The 24,894-nt window shown below is 37.9% G+C and overlaps 1 long non-coding RNA gene across 5 annotated transcripts; it reads left to right on the top strand.

Annotated features, from left to right (window-relative positions):
• The first annotated feature begins 310 nt into the window (after window positions 1-310).
• On the top strand, window positions 311-22,946 carry LOC103720390. 5 transcript variants are annotated; one of them, XR_003388135.2, is made up of 5 exons: window positions 311-5,784; window positions 6,719-6,768; window positions 20,861-20,916; window positions 21,709-22,084; window positions 22,362-22,946. It is a non-coding gene; the product is annotated as an uncharacterized LOC103720390 (long non-coding RNA). The 5 variants fall into 5 exon arrangements; XR_001880155.3 differs by having other exon boundaries at window positions 312-5,784; window positions 22,373-22,946; XR_003388134.2 differs by lacking the exon at window positions 21,709-22,084 and having other exon boundaries at window positions 6,706-6,768; window positions 22,373-22,946.
• Window positions 22,947-24,894: the final 1,948 nt, after the last annotated feature.

The following is a 24,894-nucleotide window of genomic DNA, read 5'->3' on the forward strand; positions in this document are numbered from 1 at the left end:
TTATTATTGTATGATACTATAAATATAATATCATATTACATTATATCATAATACATTAATATGTTATGTTATATAATATCAAATTATGTTATATTAACATGCTATAGTATACAATATTATATTACTATATTATAATAATATTATATTACATTACAGTAATATACTATATCATATATTTATGTATTAATATATATTATATTTTATTATGCTCTATTGTATAATACTATGCAATGTCCTTTATGGTTATTTTGTCATATCAAAAATATTTTCTCAGTTTGTTTACTAAACACATATTAAAGTTTCACAACATTTTAGAAATATAGTTACCAAATAGCAAATTGCATTTTATAAAAGCTCTACTTCAAAAAAGCTCTACTATCAACAGCTGTACCAAATGGGGCTTTAATCTTTTTTCTATTAACCTTGTTGGTTAGTTACATTGATCCACATAACTTTTCATTGGCGTAGAAAACATTTTTGCACTTTGTTCTAGATACTTCACCGCTCCTTTTTCATCCTCTCTCTTTAATTTTCATGATTTCATGCCTGAGTTTGTATATAATTTTAGTATGTTTCTGAATGTAAAATGTGAGGGTGGGCCTTGGTGCAATGGTAAGTTTGCTCCATTTTGACCTATGCATCATGATTCAAAACACCTCTCGAGATTCCATACGGTGGAAACTAGGGATGGCAATAAACGGCGTATGGATCGGGTCGGTCAATACCTGTACCAGCCCTGCAATTAAAAACTTTGTACCATACCCGCCCCATACCCATCTTGGGTTGGGTCAGGTTGGGTAAAGTAGATGGGGCAGCTTATGGCGGGTCAGGTAGACAAGATGAGTTGGGTCGACTATGGTTGGATAATTATAATTTAGAGCTATAATTAATGAGATTGCAACTACTATATAAATAAGTGAAGCTTATAGCTTGTTCTTTTATGACCCAATTTTTAATTCAGATAGAGAGAATCCTAGTATATATATCAATAACTATAATATATTCTAATAAGAAATAGTTCATTCATAAGTCAAATTAATTGGGGGCTTAGAAATAAAACAAACAAAAATAATCGATTGTTGTGATTTTCAGAGAATAAATATGTTTTCCAAGTTTCAACAATAATAATTTTCTAGGTTGGGGGGGGGGGCAACTGAGGTGAACAGGATTGTGACAGTTACACCATCTATCGAATGAACAGGGGGCGGGGCATACCATTACCCATATGAAACCCAAACCCACTTTTGGTATTATATCTAAAATCCATAGTTGCTCCTGAGTTTAAATAGATTGGGTAAAACCTGGCTCATTCAAGTCAGGTTGGGTCGGTTACTTGATGGGTCAGTTAAAATTGCCACCCCAAGCGGAAACCTCAGGGATGCCTTTTTTTTTTTTCCTTGAATGTAGCATGTATCATAAAGTTAAGATTTATGACATCTAGGAATGATTATACTCTATTAAGTGGTGAATGATTGTTGTACTTTTTATTATGTTGTAGGATGTAGTCATAACTTCTGGATTTGAAATGGACCAACAATTAAGATATGCTGGTTGACTCAGTGATTTATTTTTGGAACTGAGATTGACTTGTTAGAAAGCCAAATATTGTGTATTCTAGGTAAATAGTCTGTTTTGGTTTCGTAGAACTCACTTCTCATAGGTTAAACACGATTCCTTTTTTGAGTTCCAAAAGGGCTCCATTTATTTTTATCCAGTAATTAACTTGTGTCTAGCCATTAGCTGATGTAGCTTTGTGTTCTTTATTCTCGGAATCCATTCTTTTCTTGTTTCTTTTTTCTTTTTTCTTTTTAACAATGTTGTCTCCTTGCACCTTCGTATTTGTACCTTCGTATTTGTGCTCCCTACTAGATCTAAACATTTCCGTTGAACATGCGCAGATGATTCCATGACCTGTACATGGTTGGACAGCCATACTCTTTCTAGTTCCCTTTAGATGAGATGAAGTTGCTTGGTTCCTCCTAGTTAGAGACCAAGTTTCTTTGTTTTATTTACATGAATAATACACACTTGCATTGCAGTCTGAATCTAAGTTGCACATGATAATGTACTTGCTTGATTTTCTGTTGTCGGTCAGCCTTTGTAGTTTAGGTGATTATGGATGGTCACTCTCTTTGCCAACTATTCCTTTTTTAACCACAACTTTTATGTTGATTATACAGTATACACTCTTTGTTCATAGGCAGTCTACTTCATCAGTATTTGTTGCTTGGAGCTTCAAAACTGCATCATCCTAGAACTTTACCAAGCTTATAACAAGTTTATTCTTCTCTTTGTGGTCTTAATTGTCTAGATATCTTCTGAGCTATTTTCGGACCCTATGCGGCAGCAAAAGTTTGATATTGACTCGATCTTTTGGGTGAAGATTACAGCATCTTTACCGATTCCTGTGATAGCCTTCAAATGAACAACCATAACTCCTGGTTATCTTATCTTATAGCTGCTAGATTTGTGATTTTGTGGGGGGAAAGCGTCCTTGATGTATCCTATCCATTGATGTCCCTTTAGCAAGCATATCTAATAGGTGGAACAGAATGCTAAGGTTGAAAAACAGTCCGATCCTAGTTTTTCTTGAAGTATGGTAAGTATATTTTGCTTTATTTGTGGTAGACTCCAGAATTTGTCTTGGTATACATTTATTGCTTAGGGCTGTGATTTCTTGAATCAGATTAGTTTTTTAGGTCTGTTCTTGTTGTTTGACAAGGTTTATAATATGGCTATGTTACTTTCATTCGCCAACTGCTAGCTCAGTTGGCATCCCTATCTTCGGGGCTTGCCTTTTGAGGAGATCCAGCAATACTGCTAGTGCTTAATTATGTTAATTTTGTAATTGTGACATGACTGGCAAGGGCTTGGCAAAGTATATCTGAGGGTATTGTTTACATAACATCTTTGCTAACGATAGAAGTATCTTAGATAATTCTGCGGCACTATCAGGGGAAAGTTCAATAATAATTAAAACAAGAAAACTTCATCCTTGGCAATATAAGTAGACCGGACATCAAGGTACATGACACAAGCCAAGTGTCTGGGATTTAACTTAACAAGTTGAGAACAGAGACCGCTAATTGATATTACTTTAATTTAACATAGCAGGCTGAGCACTAATGTGCAAATGAACATGGGATTGTAGGCAAATGGTGGCGAGGCATTATCTCCCAATTTCAGCTTCTGTTGCAGATGAACAAAGGCATTGGGCGCTGGCTCATTGTCAACTTGTATGTTTATTTTATTTGGGGTTTTCTCATGCAAGGGCTCTGTTATAAAGAAAAAATAGGCAATATTGAGATGTCAAAAAAATGAGGAGAATTAAGAGTGGGTGATGAATCCATATATACGAAGCATCTCTAAATCTTGAATTTCTCTAGACTTTGTTTTTGGACAAACACAATCTTGTTGATTCAGAACCCTGGGTACTTTACCAGTCACTTCTTTTACTATTTTTAATCATTATTCCTTTTCTTTTTTGCTTTTTATCCTCGCGAACTTTAGGATTTTCTACAATGGCTCAAAGTTTCCAACAAGAAGTTTGAGGTGGAAAAATTTAAAGGATGAGCAAGAAAAATTCTGTCTATGCCAGTTAATTCTGATTGACTTCTAGATGGTTTAGAGAACATTGATCATAAAGTCGAGGTGGTAATTATGAGCTCCAAGGAATTATAAGACCTAAATTTATAAATGGCAAGCATATTTCTGTTGTGTGCATCCCCATTAGGATAAAGACCCAAATAGATTATGGATATTTTGTGGAAACTAATTTCAGTCCAGAAATTTGCTCAGACAGATAAAAGACCACCTTAAGAGTTGAAGCTTCTGCAGAAGATAACAGTGTAGTTTGCAACTCTCTGTGGTGTAATACTTTTTTAATCTGCCTGCAGGCACTCGAATAATTATTTTGAAGATGCCATTCAACAAGATGATGGGCGAACTTTTTAATGAAAGATGCACCATCCCTCTTAGGAATCAACATGATGCAAGTACAATCAGTAGAATCTAAATTGGTGCTGCCATTGAATAAGTCTTGAAGAGTATGTCTTCTCTTAAAGTGTCGAGCAATTGAGGACATGAGCCTTTTAACCTCCAAGGCCGAAATCAAATTTGCTTAATAACCTCAATCCTGAAAGCTCCAGAGATGGAGTCGCTTTAAAATCTATTCAAAAAAATTGAAATGCTTTGAGAGCCGTATGGAGCGCAATCCAACAGTTGATATTGCTCCAAAGAAAAAAAATCGTGAGCTGATCCTGATCAATCGGATTTACCTGTGGCTTCTGAGCTGGCAATGCAAACTTACTAGGGGTTATAATTTTGAGTCGTATCAAAAAAAAAAAAAAACATGAGGGGTCCTTATCGATCTGATTTACCCATGGGTTCTGAGTTGGCAGTGCAAACTCACCATGGGTCACAGTGTTGAGTCACAAGGGAATTTGGCAGTGAGTCCCCTATTAACCCGCTGCTGAAGATGTAAGCAAACTTATTAACGGCTCCATCCGGCAAGCGGATAAATATAAAAAAACGCTCATGGCCTAAGCCCCTTCACGCAAACCAGGCTTCTTCAACATCGGTAAAGAAGCCTCGGCCTCCCCACTTTGTCCCCGTGCTTTCTCCTCAAGAGAGGAGGCGAGCAATCTACCACTCCTCCTCCTCCTCTCTCTCTCTCTCTCTCTCTCTCTCTCTCTCTCCCTTCACCTTCTTCTTCTTCTTCTTCTTCTTCTGCTTCTCTGGCTTCTCCTCCTCCTCATCCTCCCCCTCCCTTTTTCTTTTCGTATGTTGAGGCGATGATTATAGGTGGCTTGCGAAGGGATTGTTCTTCTTCTCCTCTTCTTTGCATGCCTCCTCCTCCTTGTTCTTTTTCTTCTTCTTCTTCTTCTTCTTATTATTATTATTATTATTCTCTGGCGATGGGGCGAGGCAGCTCTGGAAGGTCATGTGTTCCGCAGACAACCGAGCTGTAGCCATTGTTAGGTGAGGAAGAGAAAAGACGGTGAGATCATCTCCCTAAGTCGGTTTTTTAGTTTTCTTTCTCAAGATTGGCTGGTCTTCTTTCTCTTCTTCTCTTTCTGCTTGTTTTTGGTCTTCCAGGTGGATAATGGCCGCGATGTTGTGATTCTCGTTATCTTTTTCTCTTTCTTCTTTCTTGCTTTTCTTCTTATTCTTCTTTGTTTCCCAAATTTGGGAGAGCGGCATTGCTTTTGGGTTCTATACGACGAGGTTGTGATGATTCTTTGACGAGGTTTTGCTATGTTTGAGCGGAAAACGGCTATTTTCTTGATGGCGAGGCAATCTTGGATGGTCTGCTTCTGTTCGTCTGCAGGCAACCGTTTGCAGCCATTTTGATTTATTAGTTGCGGTGCAAGTGGTGAATCTGAGCCTCCCTATTCATTTTCCCCTTCGCAGCTTTCTAATTTCTGTTTTTTTTTTTTTTTTCAAGATTCTGTTTTTTTAGGGTTTCTTGAATGTCTTTACTGTGATGAGTATTGCCGTCGAAGAGTTTATAGCAAATTAGGGTTTTAAGAACCCAAATCCAGTTAAAAACTAGCGGTAACAAGGGAACTACTTGAGTTGCTTCCTTCTCTTTGTTCCTTTCTCCTTCTTCATTATTTATTTTCCTTCCTTTTAACTAACATTGTGACAAATGAGAACCTGGAATCTCTCTATCCTCCAGACCTTGTAGGAAAATTCTGTATTGCTAAATAAAGCTACTGTTACCAACTAGAGATGGTTTCGCTACGCCACTGCAGGAGGGGCATAGAAATTTCTCTAGAGCTGGTAAGGTTACCTGCTTCCCTTGCTTATCTGATACTTTTTTTTCCGCAAATAATTCTCAAGATCTCAGTTAAAAAAGTGGACTTTTGCTTGTAACATGATAAATGCTGAATAATTTTAGTAAATCCAGCCATTATGTCCAGGTCGAAGCTTGTTGGCTATGGTTAAATTAGATAATAAAATGCATTATTACTTTTAAAGCTGTTTCCGCATAGATGAGGTACATTGCACTTTGTTTATTAAGTTGATATGGTATTCTGCTGATTACTGCAAAAAGAGAGATTTCAGGCTATTGATTGCAAATTTGAAGGTACTTGTTCCGTTCATTCTCCACGTGCCCCCAAAAAATAGGACCATTGTGTATAACATGTTTCCTTGCTATATTTTTGACTGCCATGAGGTTATGAGCAGTGCATACATATAATTAACATGGGCATTTCTTGTTTGTTTTTGGCTGTTCATGCAGTCGCTTGTGAAACAAATTTTCTTTAGAGAGGACTGACCTGGGAAAGAGTTGTTAAATAAGATCATATTGATGGTCTTTGCACTAAATGTATCTTGTGAGAGGATTAAATGGTGATGAAGGGTTTGGGAGGCTAGCCTCAAATAAGTGAGGAAAGACTTTTTGGCTATGATTATGGTGATCTAGGAGAATCTAAAATAGTTTTTTAGTGATGCATAAATAGCATTTAGGTATGAATTGGTCTTGTACAACATGTTTTAACTGACTACATTACTCAAGATGATTATTGCTCAAAAAGGATTATGATATCTGTCCCTGACCTGAAGAATGTTGTTTTTTCATTTTTCGAATGCTGCCCAACAATTAGGACATTTCTTTGCAGATTATCTAATATTTGTTTCTCACCATTCTGTGATTTTATCATGTAAACAAATGATATGAGTGGAGTGTTGTTCTTACAGTTTTCAAATACAGGGATTTACCTGGCTTCGTATTCTAGTGGCGACATCATTATTGTATGGCAGGTTTGGACAAATTTTGCTTTTTTATTACCAATTGATTGGAATTATTAGATTGCTCTGCCTGCTTTTTGATAATATAAGTTGTTAATAAAAAAATTACCATTAACAATAAGAAAATTAAGTGGCATATTTGGGCTTAGTTAGCAATTTAATTCATTACATATGAAATTTTTTTCTGCTTCTTGACTATAACTGAGTTCCCTCTGTTATACTCCTTCCATTCCGAAGAAATATTGTCTACAGTACAATCTTTTGAAGATAATATTCCACCAATTGCCTAATATCAACATTTGCAAATACTGATGACATACCGATCAGGTACTAGGTACACAGCATGGTATTGGACTGGTACCAGGTTCTCCAAACCCTATATTTTGAGAGAGATGGGGGGAAGGAAGGAGGAAGGCTAACTAATCAAGATATGACCCAGATTTTGAGAGAGAGGGGGTGGGGGGAGAGGTTAGGGTAGATGGAGGCCCTATACATGGTTAGCAGGGCGACTTAGAAGATGGCGGTGATGGATGTGGTGGAGAATAATGGCATCCTACCAACGGCATGGACAAATGATGCTGGTGATCGGATGGAGGAGCTCTAACAGTGGAGGGTGAAGAGCCTCCATGGGTGGAGCAAGCGAGTGTCTGTGTGTGTGTGTGTGTGTGTGGGGGGGGGGGGGGGGTGCATTAAGGGGATTGGCTCAGATGCTGGTCATAGGTGAGTCAAACTGTCGATCTTGGACCCAACCCTCATACCAACTTGGTTTTTGTATGGGACACTTTGAGCTAGGTAGTATGGGCTGGTTTTGAGAACCTTTCCCAATATGGCCCTGAAAGTGGATATGAACAATGACTCCTTATTTTTGATAGAATCATGAGGTATCTTAAGGACTTTAATTTTAATGATGGAAAAAGAAAAGAATGTTGGAAACTTTTGAACATGATAAAGAAGTCCCCAAGGAAATAGATTTGTATTTAAAAAGAATGATATACTGTGTGACTCCTTAAAACAGTTTAGATGTCCTTCCATTTTAGTTAGTTCCTAGCTAGTCCACTTCCATAAAATAATTAGAGAACTTTACCATGCATTTGTCATATATGCTTTTGAGTTGTGGTTGCTATAGCTAATTTATAATCTTTCATTGCTTGTTTCTACTATTTGATATACTTTGATCAATGCACCATGTAATTTCATGCTAACCTATTGTTAACTTTGTTCAGACTTTGTTCGACTAAAATCTTAATCTTTTATAGCCATCAATAGGGGCTAATAATTTCTAAAAAATCAGTTAAGTGAGTGTGTGTGGGGCTAATAATTTCTAAAGAATCAGTTAAGAGTGTGTGTGTAAGTGTGCGTGTGCGTGCGTGCGTGCGTGTAGCTCCTTTAAGAGTGAAGGTGAAGCCCCCGGAACTATATTTTTCATTATTAAAACGGGAATGGCATAGCTGTGTGCCTGTCTCCATGCTAGAAGAGGGCGTGGCTCCTTTTCTCTTTTACCGTAAAAACATGGAAAATTCTAATAAACTTTGACTTTGGAAATAGGAGAAAATTTTTTATGATAGGTTTCTGAAAAATCCAAAGTTTGAAGGAAAAAAGTTATTGGGGACCCAACCTTATCACATGACTCTTGCAAATAGATAATCTCGATTTCCAATAATTCATTTTCTCCTTAAATATAAAATATCTACTACTCTATGAGAGATTAGTTCTATCCATCTTTTTTCTTTTTTATATCACATCTATTATATATCAATAGTGTTGGGTTATCCCCCACCCAATCTTTGGGTGTAGGTGAGATTCAAATCTGCTCAATAGGTATCCCCTTTTTTTTAACCAGTGATTTACAACAACAACAACAATAACTTGTCCTTCACACTAGTTTCAACAGTATTGAGCACAATTTTGTTTAACAGAAAGGTCTTCTCCTACAATATTGTCATTCTTTTCTGATTTGAGTTATCAAATTGTAAGATGTTGTCTTAATGGAAATTTGTGATGTTGCATAATATCATATCATCATTCATCATTATAATCATCTCACTATCTCTTCTTAGTCATGCTTTCTTCAAAATGTCTTAAGAAACTCTTGATTTGTTGTTAAAGAGTGTTTCTTTAAAGTGCAACCATTAGATGAATTGTATAAAAGGTTCAAACATTTTTCTTAAAATACAAGATTATTATTATTTTTTAAATCCTTTTTAAAAAAATCATCTACTACTATCATTTTATCAGCCTGAGAAGAAAAGAGCTTGTTTTATAGTCGAGGATTTCTAAAATGCACAAGATACAAGCAGAGTAGCTTAAGTAACTTTGAATACTTGAAAGCTCCTTAGGAATCTTCATGAAATGTGAATTTTGATAGCGCTTTATGCCAATAATCAAGTTGGCGTTAGATGTGTCTCGATGGATCAAAGAAGAAATTTTTACTTCTCTCAAAGTGTTGCCCTTGTGAGCTTAGAGGTAATAGAGGGTATAGGAGTAAGAAAGCACTCAAATTCTGGAATGATTTGGCCTTGATATACAGTTATTGAAAAAGGAGGAGATCCTATCAACATGATTCAAGCTCTCATGTTGTAAGAAGATAATATTTAATGCATGTTTCATGCTGAAGGAAGCTAGAATGTTAAGCAACTGTGTATGGACTGTATATTTGGTCATGTTAGAAGAGAAGGTAATGAAAATGTTTCTAGATAACAATGAATGCATTCTTCATTAAATATTTATGATTTGGATGGAAGAGCCTTCTATGACTTTTAAAATATTTTCTTAACAAATATAATGGCATTATTGAACTAATAAAATCATTGATATTTCTGTGAGAGGGAAAAATATCCTTCTAACTCAAATGAAAGCATTCGATCTCAAGTTAAATTGTCAGTGCAACCAGCAAGAGATTTTATTAATAAACTAGCTTGTTTTTTTTTGTTAAATTTTCTATAGCCAAATGTTGGAGGATGTCAAGGGAAAAAAAAGATCACAGGTATTCTATTGCTCGATCGTTGAGGAGGGTGACAATGTAGTTTTCTATTGTTGGAGGAGGATGCAAAAAGTGATAATAACGACGCCATTAGACGTGGTCGAGTTTGGGCTTAGGTTTAGGTTTTGCTAAACTAATGTTTGTGCCTATGGAGATTTTGGGTCTAATTTATTCCAAACTTGGACCTGGAGGACTGGGTCAGATCTATATCAGGTTGTGCGGAGGTTGGGCCCGGGCATCTATCAAGTATTAAATATTACATCTTGACGAGTTAATTAAATATGCTTTGAGAAATTTATCAATAAAAGATCCAGCAGATGCTTCAAAAATTAAATAATGAACAACAAGCATTTGATGGTTAATTAAATAACAATAATAGACTAAATTTTTTTTAAAAAATGCTTTATTTAAATGAAGTATAAATGTCCTAACATATTCTAACATGTCATTGTTTTTTATTTTTAATTAAATAATTATATAAATATTCTGCATGTATGGATCTATATATATATATATATATATGCTTGTGGATATATCTACACACGTACACGTATGAATTTACGTGCATATGTATGTATATCGTAAACTAGGTAATTATGTAGGTTTGGGTTAGGTCAGGTATTAAAAATCTCAAAACCAAACCCTTTGCAAAAGTGTCTATGAGTTTAATGTTGATTTCTTTCATCATTAGATTTGCGTAACTTGCTCCAATGCAGCGAAAAAGGTGGGCGAGCGCATACTTGTATCAGGCAGTGCTGTGCTGAAATATATAAATAGACTGTGTGCTCGCACGGCCCAAAACCCGTAAACTATTGATGGGTACCGTCCCTCCCTCCCTCCCTCCCTCTCTCTCCCTGAATCAAGAAGTCGAACACCAGATGGAATTCGTTTTCGCCGTCCCCAAACCCCATTACCAGCCCAACAGCGCCGTCATTCGCCCCGACGAAACACCCACGCCGTTAACCGACCTCGCCGCCGCCCTCAACCACGCCGCCAAGGTCCTTACCTCCGCCTCCTCCTCCTCCGCCGCCGTTGCCTCCCTCCGCAACGCCCACCAGCTGATCGGATCCTTCCTCGCCCAGCTCGACTCCCAGCCGCCCGCCGGCGACGAGGACGAGCAGATGTCCGATCGGAGGGAGGAGGAGGGGGAAGGGGAACGGGGCGAAGGTTCGCGGATCATCGACGAGGTGGAGGAAGGTATGAGGGAGTGCGTCCTCCAGAGCAAGCGGCGGAAGCGGCAGGTCTCCCCATCGTGGGCCCTCGGGCGGGCCGCTGATCAGGGGGAGGAGTTCTTGTCTGTCCATCCCATGGACCGCCGGCGATCGTCGATTGATCTCGTCTTCCAGTTCCATGCTTGAGGTGTCGATAAATTGCTCTCCAGGAGGTACGAATTTGCAGAATTAAAAAGAATATTTAAAATACGTGCAGAACGTGAATTTTTGGAATCTGATATATATTCAAGGAGTTTTAGTTATTGCCTCGTCGATAATTGAAAGCATAAAAAAAAGATTTTGGTATCTGATGAATTTCTAGCAAAAAGTCGGTATCTTGGGCAAAATGATGATCCAGGCTCTGTTTGTAAAGTAGCGAGAAAGAATTTTATGATATAGGAATAGCAAGGCTGTAAAGAAGAAAGTAGTCTTTTGTATCAGTTAAATTGATTTAGGAATATCATAGATTTGGTTGTGTGGTTTAGAATTTTGGATAAATAACACGTGAATCTGAAATCAATTACCTATATTTGATTCTTGGATTTTAGTTAGTTATTGGTAATGATTTTGCTTCTATCATTTCCATCAACAAAATGGAAGTAATGTTTCAGTTGAGTGGACTATTAAGTAGGTTTTGGTGAAGTGGGTAGGTTGTCCATGGATGCACAGCCAATTTTTGATGCAAGAGACAGAAAGATTGGTTACTATTCCATGGAAAGATCCTAGCACCATGCTTTTTTCAGTTGAATGGATTATGAAAATGGTTTCTACAAAGTGGGTCTGGCTTAGCTGCACAACCAACATATGGAACTTGATGCAAGGGACAGAAAGATTTGTTACTACTGGGGGGAAAGATCCTAACACCATGCTTTTTTGGCCACTAGTGAAGTCTTTAATTGTTTTATGATGGAATCACAAAGTCTGCAGTAGACATGTATGGTATGCCTTAACCTGCAGAACTTTAAATTTTGTTCTACTTGGCCGCTTTGTCTGTTTTTTTTTTTGGTTTGCTGAGGTCCGCTTTGTCTTTCTCCTGTTTGCTTTTATTGTTTGAAAAGTGTTCTGGTACTGATCAATTAGAAGCCATGCAGAAACTTGGGCATGTGCGCTGTATTGATAAAATCTACCAACCTGTGTGTGGGTTTATGACTGACACTTTTTGAGGTTCCCTTCATTTAAGGGAGGTTATGGGAGTTCTAAAATTTTCTTACTTTATTGTAGGGTTTTTTTGTATATGAGTCCCTGAATCTTCCATAGTTGTGTATTATGACCTGTATTTTCTGTATTTGTATGTTAATCATTGAAATCTTGTAACTTATTGCTTATACATCCCACAGTTAACTAGATGATAATGGAATATTCTGCTTATATTCTTCTAAAGGTGTTAAATTCATATCTTCTAGATATTTTGCCCCTAACTCTCACAGTTAACCAACCTCTTAACCTATGCCCCTTCATCATTGGTCCCTGGTAGCCAAGTCCCAAAGTGAGCGAGAAGAGGCCAAGTGTTGAACCTCATTCACTATTAAACCAAAAGCATTTTTGTCCTTATACAATCCTGGCTAACGTGAGTCATGGTCCGATCAACGAAAACTAGCAGAATGACCAAATTATACAAATAGAGAACTTTACAATGATTTTTATATAAATATAAAAAAAGATAGGAATTGATACACAAATATGAAAAATTTTAAGATCTAATCTGCAAAAATGTCCTTATTATATTGATTGATTTCTATGGCTGATCTTTGCATTAGAAGCAAGGTCCCATCACCATTATATGATCTTCTTTAATCCACATAGTCCTTAAATGGTGGTGGTTGCATTTCTATAAATGAAACTGTTCATTTTGAAGAAATCAGTGGAAAGTTAAATGTTATAAGTATGTTGAAATAATAATTATGACTTACAAGTACAAGCAAATTCTGGTGGTTGGGTAATATTTTTGTCTGTTCTGCTGGATGGAGGAGTTTGGTTCCATGGATAAATTTGCTTCAACAAATTTAATTCATTTCCTGCATTTAGTTTTGATTTTTATCCATATACTTATTAGAGGTAGAGACAAGGTCTGCGGTACCGATAGTGCCGGTGTACCAGTGAAGACCGGTTCTGTAACAGTATCGGTTTGGTACCGGTCGGAACCATTCGTGATAGAAAAAAAAACAGGCGTCTGACGCGCGCGCGCCCGCTCGTTACCACAGAGTGGCATTTAAAGCCCACGTGGGGCAGCGTGCGCGGGCTCGCCGCGCGGTTCCCCACTTGTGCCCGGTTCCCCACTCGGCCCCACGCACGTAGTTTTTTTTTCTTTCTTTATTTTTTCCTCCCTTTCTTCTTCTTCTTGAACCCTCCTTCTTCCCCTCTCTCCTCTCTTCTCCTCTCTTTTCCGGTTCTCCCTGTTCTCCCGCGAGCAAGGAAGGAAGAGAGGTCCCGCCCGTGAGCAAGGAAGAGAGGTCCTCCTTTTTCCAATACTTGCCTTCTCTTCTTCCCCGCTTCTTCTCTTCTTTCTTCCTCTTCTTTCCCTCTTCTTTTTTCCTCTTCTTCCTCCTCTTCTTCCCCGCTTCTACCGGTGCTGGTCACACTTGTTTCGGTTCGATGCCGGTTTTCACAGTCGAATCGTACTGGTAGCTGTCGGCACCGGTTTGGTATAGCCTGAACCGACCGGTTCCGGTCGGTTCGGCAGACCATGGGTAGAGAAAATCCTAGTTGGTCTCCACACAGGTAGACATGATGAGCTTGTTCCAGTGAGAAGGTCATTCTGATTATTAACTGACAGTTTCTGTTCTCAGAAGAAATGTCTTATTGTTAAAATTTCATTGAGTCAACTTGATTATGTTTGGCAGTGTGTGGACTAGCCTTTGGTCTAAGTGATACATCAGTCCTTCTTGGTAGTAGTGGTGGTAAAATAATTGCTTTACTTATTTCACTTTTTAACCTCTTTCATCAGGATGTTCAATATGTGCCATAGGTGCAATTGTTCAACCTTTTCTTGGTCAGTTTATCTTTGGATGTGGGTTATGATCATTTGTACAAGCATACATATTAAAGCAAAGGAAAGTTATCAAGGGAAAGAGATGGAGGGAAGAGAAATTAATATTAAACAGAAAAAAATCTTTCTTGTTCGTTTAATCTAGTCTCTTGTGGGATCCAAGTATTAAATTGCATATTAAATGAGTGGTAACAAAATTATGGCTTTTGTAAAGTAATACTTACATTAGAGTATTCTCTTCATTATCAGTACAAAGTTGGTAATTTATTTGGGAGAAAGGTAATCGAGACCAAAGGAATTTATATTTACCATTTAGTTTTGCTTCAAATAGTTACTCAGATTCTAACATCCTCATATTTGTTATGAAACTTGTTTGTATTTTGTCTATAGTAAACGGTATATTTCCTTACATTTTTCAATTTTGAATCAAAGACGGGCAGCTTTTTATAGGAACTTGCTTTTGTTTTTTCATTATATAATTTGCTTTATGTTTTCCTCGGGAATCTTGTGGCCTATATTTTACACAATAATTTTTCTTTATCATTCCTGTATAAGTTCACTGTAGAGCAAGCGATGATGTATTGACTTGTCCGTCTATATTACAGGGATGCATAGTAGGCCATTTCAATGTGATCAATGAACATCCCCATCATGAATTAATTCTCCTTTATGAGAAACTAAGTGTCATGCCTCGAACCCAGAGTGTAACAGACGTCGTATACCTGCATGGCGGAACATACAAGCATGTAGGGCTACAAATCATATAATCGCAAAGCAATAATAATTCTTTCTCCCGACCAGGAGTCTGCTCGTTCGGCGTGGTATGCGGGTATCTCAGTTTTGTGAGACGTGCGGTGATATCGTGGAGACCACCGAGCATGTTCTCATGCAGTGCCCTAGGGCTCGAGAGATATGGCAGAGATCTTCGGTTCCCTTGCTTGATGCGGTAGTCTCGGCGCCGGATCTGTTGCGGGTGTTGAGAGATTCCATGTGTAGGCCCAGGTTGGCAGCGGAGGGGATATTGAGGGCGTACCTGTCCTATCATATTTGGTTGGATAGGAACGCAGGCATATTTGAGGGGAGGCGGGCGCTTCCGAGGATGGTGGTGGATAGAGCGGCGCGACATGCGAGGGAGGTTATGGCGGCTGCCACTGAGTTTTTTTTGGGATGGCTAGGGACACCTGGGGTACTTTTCACGCTGTTTCAGCGCTCCGTTTCGTTCTTGTCTCTTGGGTACCCCCACCCCTTGGCTATCTCAAAGTAAACTTCGACGGCAGTAGGTCACTAGATGGTTTGACTGGAGGGGTCGGTTTTGTGATCAGGGATCACTGTGGTAAGTTGATGGCCGCAGGAGGGCGTCGTACGCCTGGGATCACAGTTGTTGGAGCGGAGCTGCGGGCTGCTTGGGAGGGCTTATCCTATGCCAGGCAGGTTCTTGGCGCCGAGCGAGTGTACCTTGAGGGAGACTATGCGGTGGTGATCGATTGGATTCGGGGGGTGGACAGGTACGGTGACGGTCACCCCCTTATTCGGGAGACTCGGAGGATGGCTCAGTTGATGATCGGATTCCAGATTGGTCATGTGTTTAGAGAGGCGAACAGGGCCGCAGACTGGGTCGCCTCTTTTGTGGCCCGGCATTCCGGGGATGTTTTGTGGCCGTCTGCTCCAGACGCTCCTTCCCTTTTGTTGTCTTTACTTTCTACGGACGTGGCGGGTTGTACTCATGTTAGATCTATATGAATGAGTAGCCGGTTTTTACCAAAAAAAAAAGCAATAATAATTCTTCAATTCTTGAAAATTAATTTAATCATGATCTAAAACCAATCGTTCTTATAATCAATTGTTCCAAAGTGACATAAATCAAAATATGCTAACTAATTATTATTTATTCAAATCAAATAAAATGTTCGAACTAAACTAGTCTAAATAGTCTAAACTAGAACTCCAATATTTGCGAGTATCTTCAGAAGATCTAGCGCACTCCCTCAAGTTTCGAGCAATTATAATTCAGAATCTGAAAAATAGAGAAAGAAAGAATAATGAGCTATACTAGCCCAGTAAGCAATATAACACCACAAAGTGGGGTCTAGGCATGCTAAAAAAATAAATAATTGAAAAACATGATACTGACTGAAAATAAATCAAATTTTGAATAATATATATCTTTTTTAAAATTTATTATTATTTTTATAAACTGATACTAGAGATCCAACATCAAGCTATGACCATATAACCCAGTGGCATGGGTCAGATACAGGATACACAGCTAGCCATATACCACTATTTTAATCACCGGTGGCTTTGTGTGGAAATCAGTTTTTTAGATTACAAGTTGACTGAGCCAACGGATAATCCTCATTGGCAGCGCTAGATTGTAACCGTGCTAAGAATACATACATATGAAACAAACTTCATAATTTACCCAGTCATATTTTTCAAATTTCATAACACAAAATATTTAAAAAAATTACTATTGTAATAATAACATGCCCAACAGATTTAACCAAGTATAAAATAGATATCACAATCAAATTTAATAAACTAATTATTATTTTACAAAAAATCGGAAAACACACTTTAAAGTATCAGGTTACTTATCTCTTCTCGCTTCAAAATTTCACATTTTAGTTAGGTGGGTTAGTTCACCTGTTTTAATATTATTAAAATATAATTACTTTTATCATCTTAAAAGCCAAAGAAAATCAAAAATTAAAATACTATTGGACGAAACGTCGAACAAAAATTCGTTTATTTGCATCAACCTTTATTGGGGCTCATTCAAGACTTACTCGAACAACTACTCAACTAGAAAATGAGAGCTTTGGTTTCCTCCCTCATACTCCCAAATCAGATCGGTCAGGTGGCGGTGATCGACTGTCCGGATCGGTCTGAGTAAGGTGAACTAAAGTGATCGAGATGATCTATGATTTTAGATGGCTCGATAAAGGTTAATGGTCACCAAATTCTAGGGGTACTTGACAACGTTGGAGTACTAGGTCCGGTATATGCCGCCTGGATATCAAGGCGGTGCAGGGCCTCCATTTCAGGGTCAACTTGAATTTGAGCAAAAGAGAGTCATGGCTTTGAACTAACATTTCTAGGTGTTGCTTAGGGAGAGAAAGTGAGAGAAGAGAGAGAATCTCAGTCGGGGTCCAATCAGAAGTCTGAATTTGGTTGTCAATGGCATAGGTCAATTTGGATCAATCGAAATGTCTGGCCCATGAGTCAAAGAAAAGAGGATTTAAGAAACTAATCCACAAGTAAATAAATAAAATTGAAAAAAGAATTAGAGGAGGAAGAAGAAGATAGAACTAAGGGAAGGATGTGAGGGAAGAGAGGGAAATTAAGAGGGAAGAGGAGAGAAAAAGGTCTGGCAGTGGGTGTCCGGGATCCGACGACTGCAGTAGCGGCCGGTGGTGGCAAGATCGAGAAGAAAGTCTCGGTTTGGCCTAAAAACAAAGGAATGGGGCTCGATTTGTGAAGAAAAATGGAGAAAGGAAGCTCACCGAGAATGACGGAGATGGTGGATCTCAGCCGAAGACAGCTGCTGGTTCGACGGTTTGGTGGCGGCGACGCTCGGAATAGGGGAAAGCAGGGTTTTTGAGGGAATTAATGAGAGGAGGAAGGAACTTCGATGGCGACGCTCGGCTGAGGTGGTGCGGTGGCCACCGGAGAAGAAGAATAAAGGGGGAGGGAAGGGAGGAGAGCTTGGAAAGAGGGAGAAAAGGGAGGAGAACTTGTGGTGAATTGAACAGAGGGGACTCATGTATTTATAGAAAACTTTTGGGGGAGGCGATAAGCTCGAATCGGGCCGACTGTTTGCCGGTTGTAGCGGCTCCCAACGGCCGCCGGCCGTTTGCATCGGCCCGACGAATTCTCAGCGGCCCCGACTGGGGTGGCCTTATCCCAATAACTTGGGGATCGGGCAGAGGAGGAACACATTCTCCTCTGTTTCGATTCTAGAATTTTTGAACTTTTCCAATTGAAGTGGGTGGGCATTGCTGACTTCAATCTGAAATGGGCCCAATTGGGCCAATTCTCACACTAAGATTTCTATATTTCTATTTTTGTCTATAGACTAGTTCCAGTTCAGTTACTTGAATTGGGAAAGTCTTATTGAAAATTATTTTTTGTGCTTTGAGTTAGGGCATGTGAGTTGGGAAACTTATAGCTGTTATATTGTGTTTTCTTTTTTCTCTCGTTCCATTTGTCTTTTTTTGGACAGTTATAGGTTTGTGTGGTGTTGACTTATGGTATAACGCTTGAAGCAAGGTTGCTGTATGGGTAGGTACCCAGTCGGTACCAGTATGTACTGACCGTATTGAACCAATGTGCCAATATTTGGTATGGCGAAGCGGCGCTCTTAATAGATGTTGCAATACTAGAATAGGATGGTGTTGGTATGGAGTCCGGTATCGAGACGATGAATCTTGGCTTTAAGGAATGAATAGTTAACTACAATTGCAATTTTTAACTAAAGGATGACATGATTATAGAAACCGAAACAGGACGTGCAATTGGCTGCTTGAATCTAGAAAATGGAAGTGAGATGAATAACTAGATCATTGCTAGTGATTTCTAGAAGATTAGAATGTTTCTATTTTATATTGTTCTAATATAAGTAAATTTGGGCCAATAGCAACTTTCTTTTCATAGGCTGGTTGAAAGGAGTTTGAGATATTTATGAACTTCAGGAAAGATTTTGGAAGTGATCCAAGCATGAGTTAGATGCACATACACACGCAAACATACATACTCGCCTACATACATACCATATCACTTTAGGATGTAGAGTTGGGCACATACATACTTGCATGGATGCATGAAGAAGATGAAATACAGTTTTAGAAGGATATTCGCACCTCCCACTTTTCTTTTGCATTTGCTTTGGAATTGGAAAGTGAGGATATAATACGTTTGGTTCGCGGGATAAATTTTTCCGCACTATAATATTTTTCCTGAGAAGATGATTCTTTGAAATATGATGCCTGAAAAGATGGTTTTAGCATATTTGGTTGATCATGGAAAAGTGGCACATCCCAGAGGGGTTTATATTTGGTTGAGCATCTACTTTCCTGAAAAAGTTGTATGAAATACTTATTATACCCTTCATAAAGAAAAATACCTTACCCATAGATTTTGATGGCTTAACGGTATTTTTGGAAAAAAAGGGACCCCAATTTTCAATCGGTGAAAACGTAGTTTTCCTATGTCTTTCATGGGTTTTTCTTTTCCATGAAACATGAAAATCTTATTCTCATAGTAATGCTATTTTCCCCTCTCTCCTTTGAAAACACCAACCAAACAAGAGGTATTTCTTTGTTTTTCCGTTGACCACGCTTTTCCTAATTTTCCTGCGAACCAAACGGGTCTTAAAATCTTTCTTTCTCTATCTGGTATGGGATTCGTTTACGCGATCACTTTAGATTATGTAGAAATAAACAATATTTTCCAGAAGTTGGGTCTTTGAGATCCAATTATACAAAATCTAGCTACGAAAGGGCAGTCCAGCTACAAATGAAAATGTCCAGTCCGGTAAGACTTTGTTGTTTAACTAGTAAATTTGTCTATTCCCCTAACAAGAAATGACTAGTGGATTTGTCTATTCTACTTTGAAAATCAAACCTCTCTTCCAATGTCTGAGGCTCCGAGATTTCCATCTGGGTCGATATCTCGGTCAAGATGTCAGTCTGTATCAGTAACGTGCATCTACTGATATGATATAATTTATAACTCAGCCCTGATTATCTAGGCTGATATATACCATTTCATTCTGGTATATTGTCTGGTACAGCAAAAATATATTGGCCATAATTATAAACATACTGTCACAAATTTAACTAAAATTTTACTCATTGCACATGCAAATCAATACTTTAATATGGTAACTAATTCCGGATTTTCTATAATGGCTGAGATTCTAATATCTCGGATTCTATAATAACCGCCAAAATATCAGTAAATTTGGGATACGGCTGAGCATTGTAGATATCTCAAGAATGGTTTTTCCCTGGTTAAGAGCGCTGTTACCCCCTGAGATTGGTAGATTTAAAATGAATTTCTGGGCTTTCTGCAGTATAATTGAGTGAGATTGTTAGTGCTTTTTTTTTTTAAATAAATGCCGTGCATATGCTATATCGAGAGTGAAGCATTAAATATATAAGATGGTATAGAAACAGCAATGGAATACTATGATTGTAGTACATTGAAGTTATTTGAAAAAAATGAGTTGAAGATTTCACTGTTCAGCTTTTCATGGTAATTTACTGGTTGATCATAAAGGAGGAAAGAACGAAGATGTTCCATTCTTGTTCTGTTGGATGAGGTTCACATGCCCATTTGATACCCATGGAAGGTAGGAGTCAGACTTTAAGATGTTACACCTTAAAGTGAAGCAAATTAGATAATATTATTGGAGAATGGAATGGAAGCACAAGTCACTTGTTTGAAATTTCAATTTATATAGTGAGATAAGTAAAAATAAAAGTTTTGTTGAGATACTTTTGAATTTATAAAAAAGTTAGACTGGTAACAGGAGCTGCTGTTATTTTTGTGTAGATGATTTTACCTATAGTTTGTGCTTATGTTTGGGCTAACATTTTACTAGTCCTTAATGACTGGGTCTATAGTAGAGATTTGCTTTCTGTTGGAGCAATTTAATAATATGTCTTGTGATCAACCAATTAAAATATCAGATTATTAGAGGCAAGAGCTCTACAAGTTCCTTCTATAGGAAATTTTTCTGTTCAAGTGGTGTGATTTTTTTATTTTTTTGTTGATAACCAACATTTAGGTTTGACAAGCCACTTGTCACTTTTGGAGGATAACTTGATGTTTTTTCAGATAAATTAATGTTCATGTGCCCATTTTATGTATAGATACTGATTTTGAAGCAAAATTGAAATTCCACAACTTTATATTTTGCAGGCTTAAGCTGATTTGGTTTAGGTGCTGACTGAATAAAAAAGGTTCGAGCAAGAAATGTGGGTAAACTTTATCTATGTTAAGAAACGTTCTAGTGGCTTCTTGGTATATCTATGAGCTTCCGTTTGATTGTTGTTTTTGATTGGTTCTCTTTGTAGGAGGTTAGGAGCAACAGTCCTCACGTACTAATGATTTATTTGATGATTGATATTTATAGAGTTTTAATTCCTAACTTCTGTTCCTCCCTGCTACCCACTAGTCATAGATTTTGATCTTTCAGGCATTTAAATTTCCACTAGTTGGCTGATCAGAGTGTGGGCTTGCCTAGATTAATTTTTATGTTTTCCTTAAATCTGTATTAGTCTATTACATACTGTGTATGAAGAAACAAGTGCAAATACTGTAGCATGTAGCAATCCAGATTTCACTGCTCTGACAGAGGACAATCCAATTGTTACAGACAACTTAATACTATCCAATAGTGAAAGATTTGATAATGCTCAAAGCAAGAAATATAGGGATTGGACCATTGAAGACCCACAAGAGGAGCACATGTTGAAAGATCCAACTTTTCAATTTTAAATTGAGGATAGTGATCAAGTACAGGATCTTCTATCACTCATTTGATTTAGACATCATGGATTTTATAGTTGACTTCATCAACCAGTGGAACAGTTGCTACTTTATCTAAATTGGGTAGTATTGAAACAACCTCCCTAGATTCAATCATGATAAACATCTAGTGTAATTTCAGATACTTTATATTAAGTATGTAAGAAATTTTCTTATATTTTAATGTGCAAGTAGTGGGCTTTTTTGCCTTAATCACACTTTCCTATTTTAATGGTTAGGTGGTAAGTGGGAAGGGACTTCACCAAAGTTTGACTGTACTGTCTATAGTGGGATGGGATATTTAGGGAGTAGTAGGGATGAAATTGGTGAATGATGATATGTTTCGAGCACCATCAAACATCAAGAAATCGGCACTTTAAAGAATATCGCAGTCGAGCAGTTTAACATAAAGTGGACTCGAAGTGCTTGTTGAGAGATATCTCAGATTCCTTTGGGAAGGGACATGCTTTTCAGGGTTTTGGTCTGGATGCTCCAACTTATGCAACCCAACTTTTGGATTAATGCAAGCACGAGCTCACCACTTTTGGACTCTTGCATGATGTTCTCTTGCCTTGGATGGAAACTTTTTCCCTATATACACAAAGGGGAATTTAGGTAATAAACCACCCCCCCCCCCCCCCCCCCCCCCCCCCTTTTTTTTTCTTTCTAGATTTCTGTAGTGGGTTCAACCTCGAGGTACCAGGCATGGCTGTTTAGGAAAAACTGTCTGCAAATATCTGCTGTCTTCTGATTTGATTTGGTCTCTTTTTTTGTTTTCTTTCTTTGATAGTCAGTTTCATCTTTGCTACGACCTTTTTGTTTTTCTGATGTAGAAGATGGTTTCTGTTCATTTTTGTCTTGACCAATGCTTACTGTAACTACTTTTATTAAGTTTTGTTGCAGGTGATTGCTCAATTTAGGGGATAAGCTAGTACTTGCAGAGGAAGATCATCTGTTCTTGAAGTTCCTTTTGGAATGCACTGTGTCCTGTTTTAAGCAACAAGTTCTTCCAAGTTGCATATGATGCAGTTCTCAAGCTTTTCTCATAACAAGAGTTGTGTGAAGCAACAAGTTTTTTTTCTGAGTTACATAGGTTGAAGTTCTTTAGCAATTCTTATAGGATTAGAAACAAATTAGTATACTTTGCATATCTAGAGTTCCTTGAACTGATTAGAGTCATGGATACGTGAAATGGAAATTTGACTGATACGGACTGCTGTATAGCTCAGTGGATATTTGGTTTATATTGACTGCTCTGTAGCTCAAGCTTGAGATTGCTGTTTCCACATCTGCTATTTCTGGTTTTCTACAACAGGTGCCGGAAACAGACTGACCTTATGTGCTTCAGTTCAGTAGACAATTGGTCACTTTCTGGTGGCCAATTAGCACCTGAGATCATTGATAGTGTATTTGCTAATTATTTTAAATTTTTTGCACTGATAATGAGTTTTTTGATTATATGAAACATTTCTCCTAAGTAATTTGTCATCGGGTCAACCTGGACCTTTGAGATTACTTGAAGCTTTTTCAAATTATTTTCAATGCCTTTTGAAGAATCATCAGGGCTTGCAAATTGACAATGGTGGTGCACCTCCTGATTCAGGGATTCCATAAAGATGAGAGATTGGGCAATGGTATCATCAAGACCATGTCGATACATGCAAGATGACAACTTGGACAGACAAGGTTTAAGTAATTTGTTTCTTTTGATTCTTAAATTGGATACCCTGTTCTTCCTTTCTGTGTTTTTTTCCCTCATCAACAGAGTGGCGATGAGTGTGGCAAGCCATGCCATTTACTGCATTTGCACCTGAATATACTTTTAACAGGGACTCCGTTGCCTACAATCTAATTGCATCACACCACCTACACCATGAAAGGTGCTAAAAAATAATTTAAAACCATTTTGCTGTGATTTCAGAACCCAAAATCATCTGAGAAGTCAGAAGTGGTCGGACTGTGATAACAGCATTTAAACTATTAAAATCTTTCGATAACCGTATCAAAAGCCTTGGTTGCAATCCTATGTTTATTTATACTTGTATTTAGTTTCTTGATAATTCTAATGAATATATTTAAATAACGTTAACAGAGGAAATATTTGTTTCTTGTTAGTCGGCTAGAATTATAGGACCTTTTCTCCTTGAATAAACCAAGTTAATCAAAAGAAAAATAATAAAAAGAAATCACATCTAACAGTAGGGTAGCATGGAGCATATGCTTGGGGCGCAAGGAAGCACGTGACATGAATCTATCAGCCGTTCCGCCAGTCCAAGGCAATCATGAATAGACGGAAAAAAACCACCGACCAAGCGGTTGCTTTCTATGACAAATATACCTTCCACCCAAAAAAGTGTGGAATTGAGCACCAGCAAGAGGTTGTTTGTTGAAATGGATATGCTCACTACGTCTGCCCATGTGCGATTCAAATCACCTGAGCATCCATCATGAAAGCAGCAACTTTACACCATCTGTTTTGTGGGACCTCCCAAGCCTAAGTTTATGCCAGGTGCCGAGTGCAAACAAAATCTTTAACTGCTGATGACCTAAGAAAACGAGTGGAGCTAAAATATAATCCCGAGCTCAGCCCATAAATATGTTACCCGGGACTTGTTCGAAGGTAGCAGAGAATCTCAGCTCAATTTTATTGAAGTTTGGTTGAATACTACCTCGGGCACATGATATTCATCGTACCTTTCTTCTCCATTTGGTGGGTGGTGACTGGTAAGTGTGATACATGGGGAATGTGACAAGCAACTGAAAAAAATATAGATAAATTATAACTGACCTAATTAACGAAGATAGGTAGCTATATCACATCCCTGTAGTAGGATATTTTTAGGTTGGATCAAATCCATTGAGATACTTGATTGTTTTATTCCCATTGTTTATTATTTACTGTAGTTTAGCGAGGTTCTTCAATTTGAATGTGTTCATGCTCATATTTTTTTTTTCGTTTGTTTTCAGCAATCTACTTTTACTGACTTCGAACATATAGGATCAATAAGCTACCATCTCTCATTTCATCTAGGTCAAGTCTTGATAACAATCTTTTTTGTTTTTTTTTTCACTTAATATATCTCAGATATGGTATTAATATATTGACTATGACTGACTTAGTAACAATAGATTAGTTGATTAATCAAAGACCGTTTAATAGTCCATCTCTTTAAAATCATTAAAATACTCAAAGGCTTTCCCAAAAAATAAATAAATAAATACAGAACCAAGTTGCTGGCCGTGGGATCACCATTCAACGGCATACAAGCCGTCATCCACGTGTCGCTCCACTGCATCCGATAGGCGGACTTGTCCACTGAATCTAATCCACCTAACAATTTCCGCTTTTTCCACGAAGCAAACCAACTCCAGTGCGGCAGCGTCCATCCACGTCACTCTCCGTCACAAAACAAACCAAATTACCA

Source organism: Phoenix dactylifera, chromosome 2 (assembly GCF_009389715.1).
Source record: "Phoenix dactylifera cultivar Barhee BC4 chromosome 2, palm_55x_up_171113_PBpolish2nd_filt_p, whole genome shotgun sequence".
Taxonomy (NCBI): Eukaryota; Viridiplantae; Streptophyta; class Magnoliopsida; order Arecales; family Arecaceae; genus Phoenix; species Phoenix dactylifera.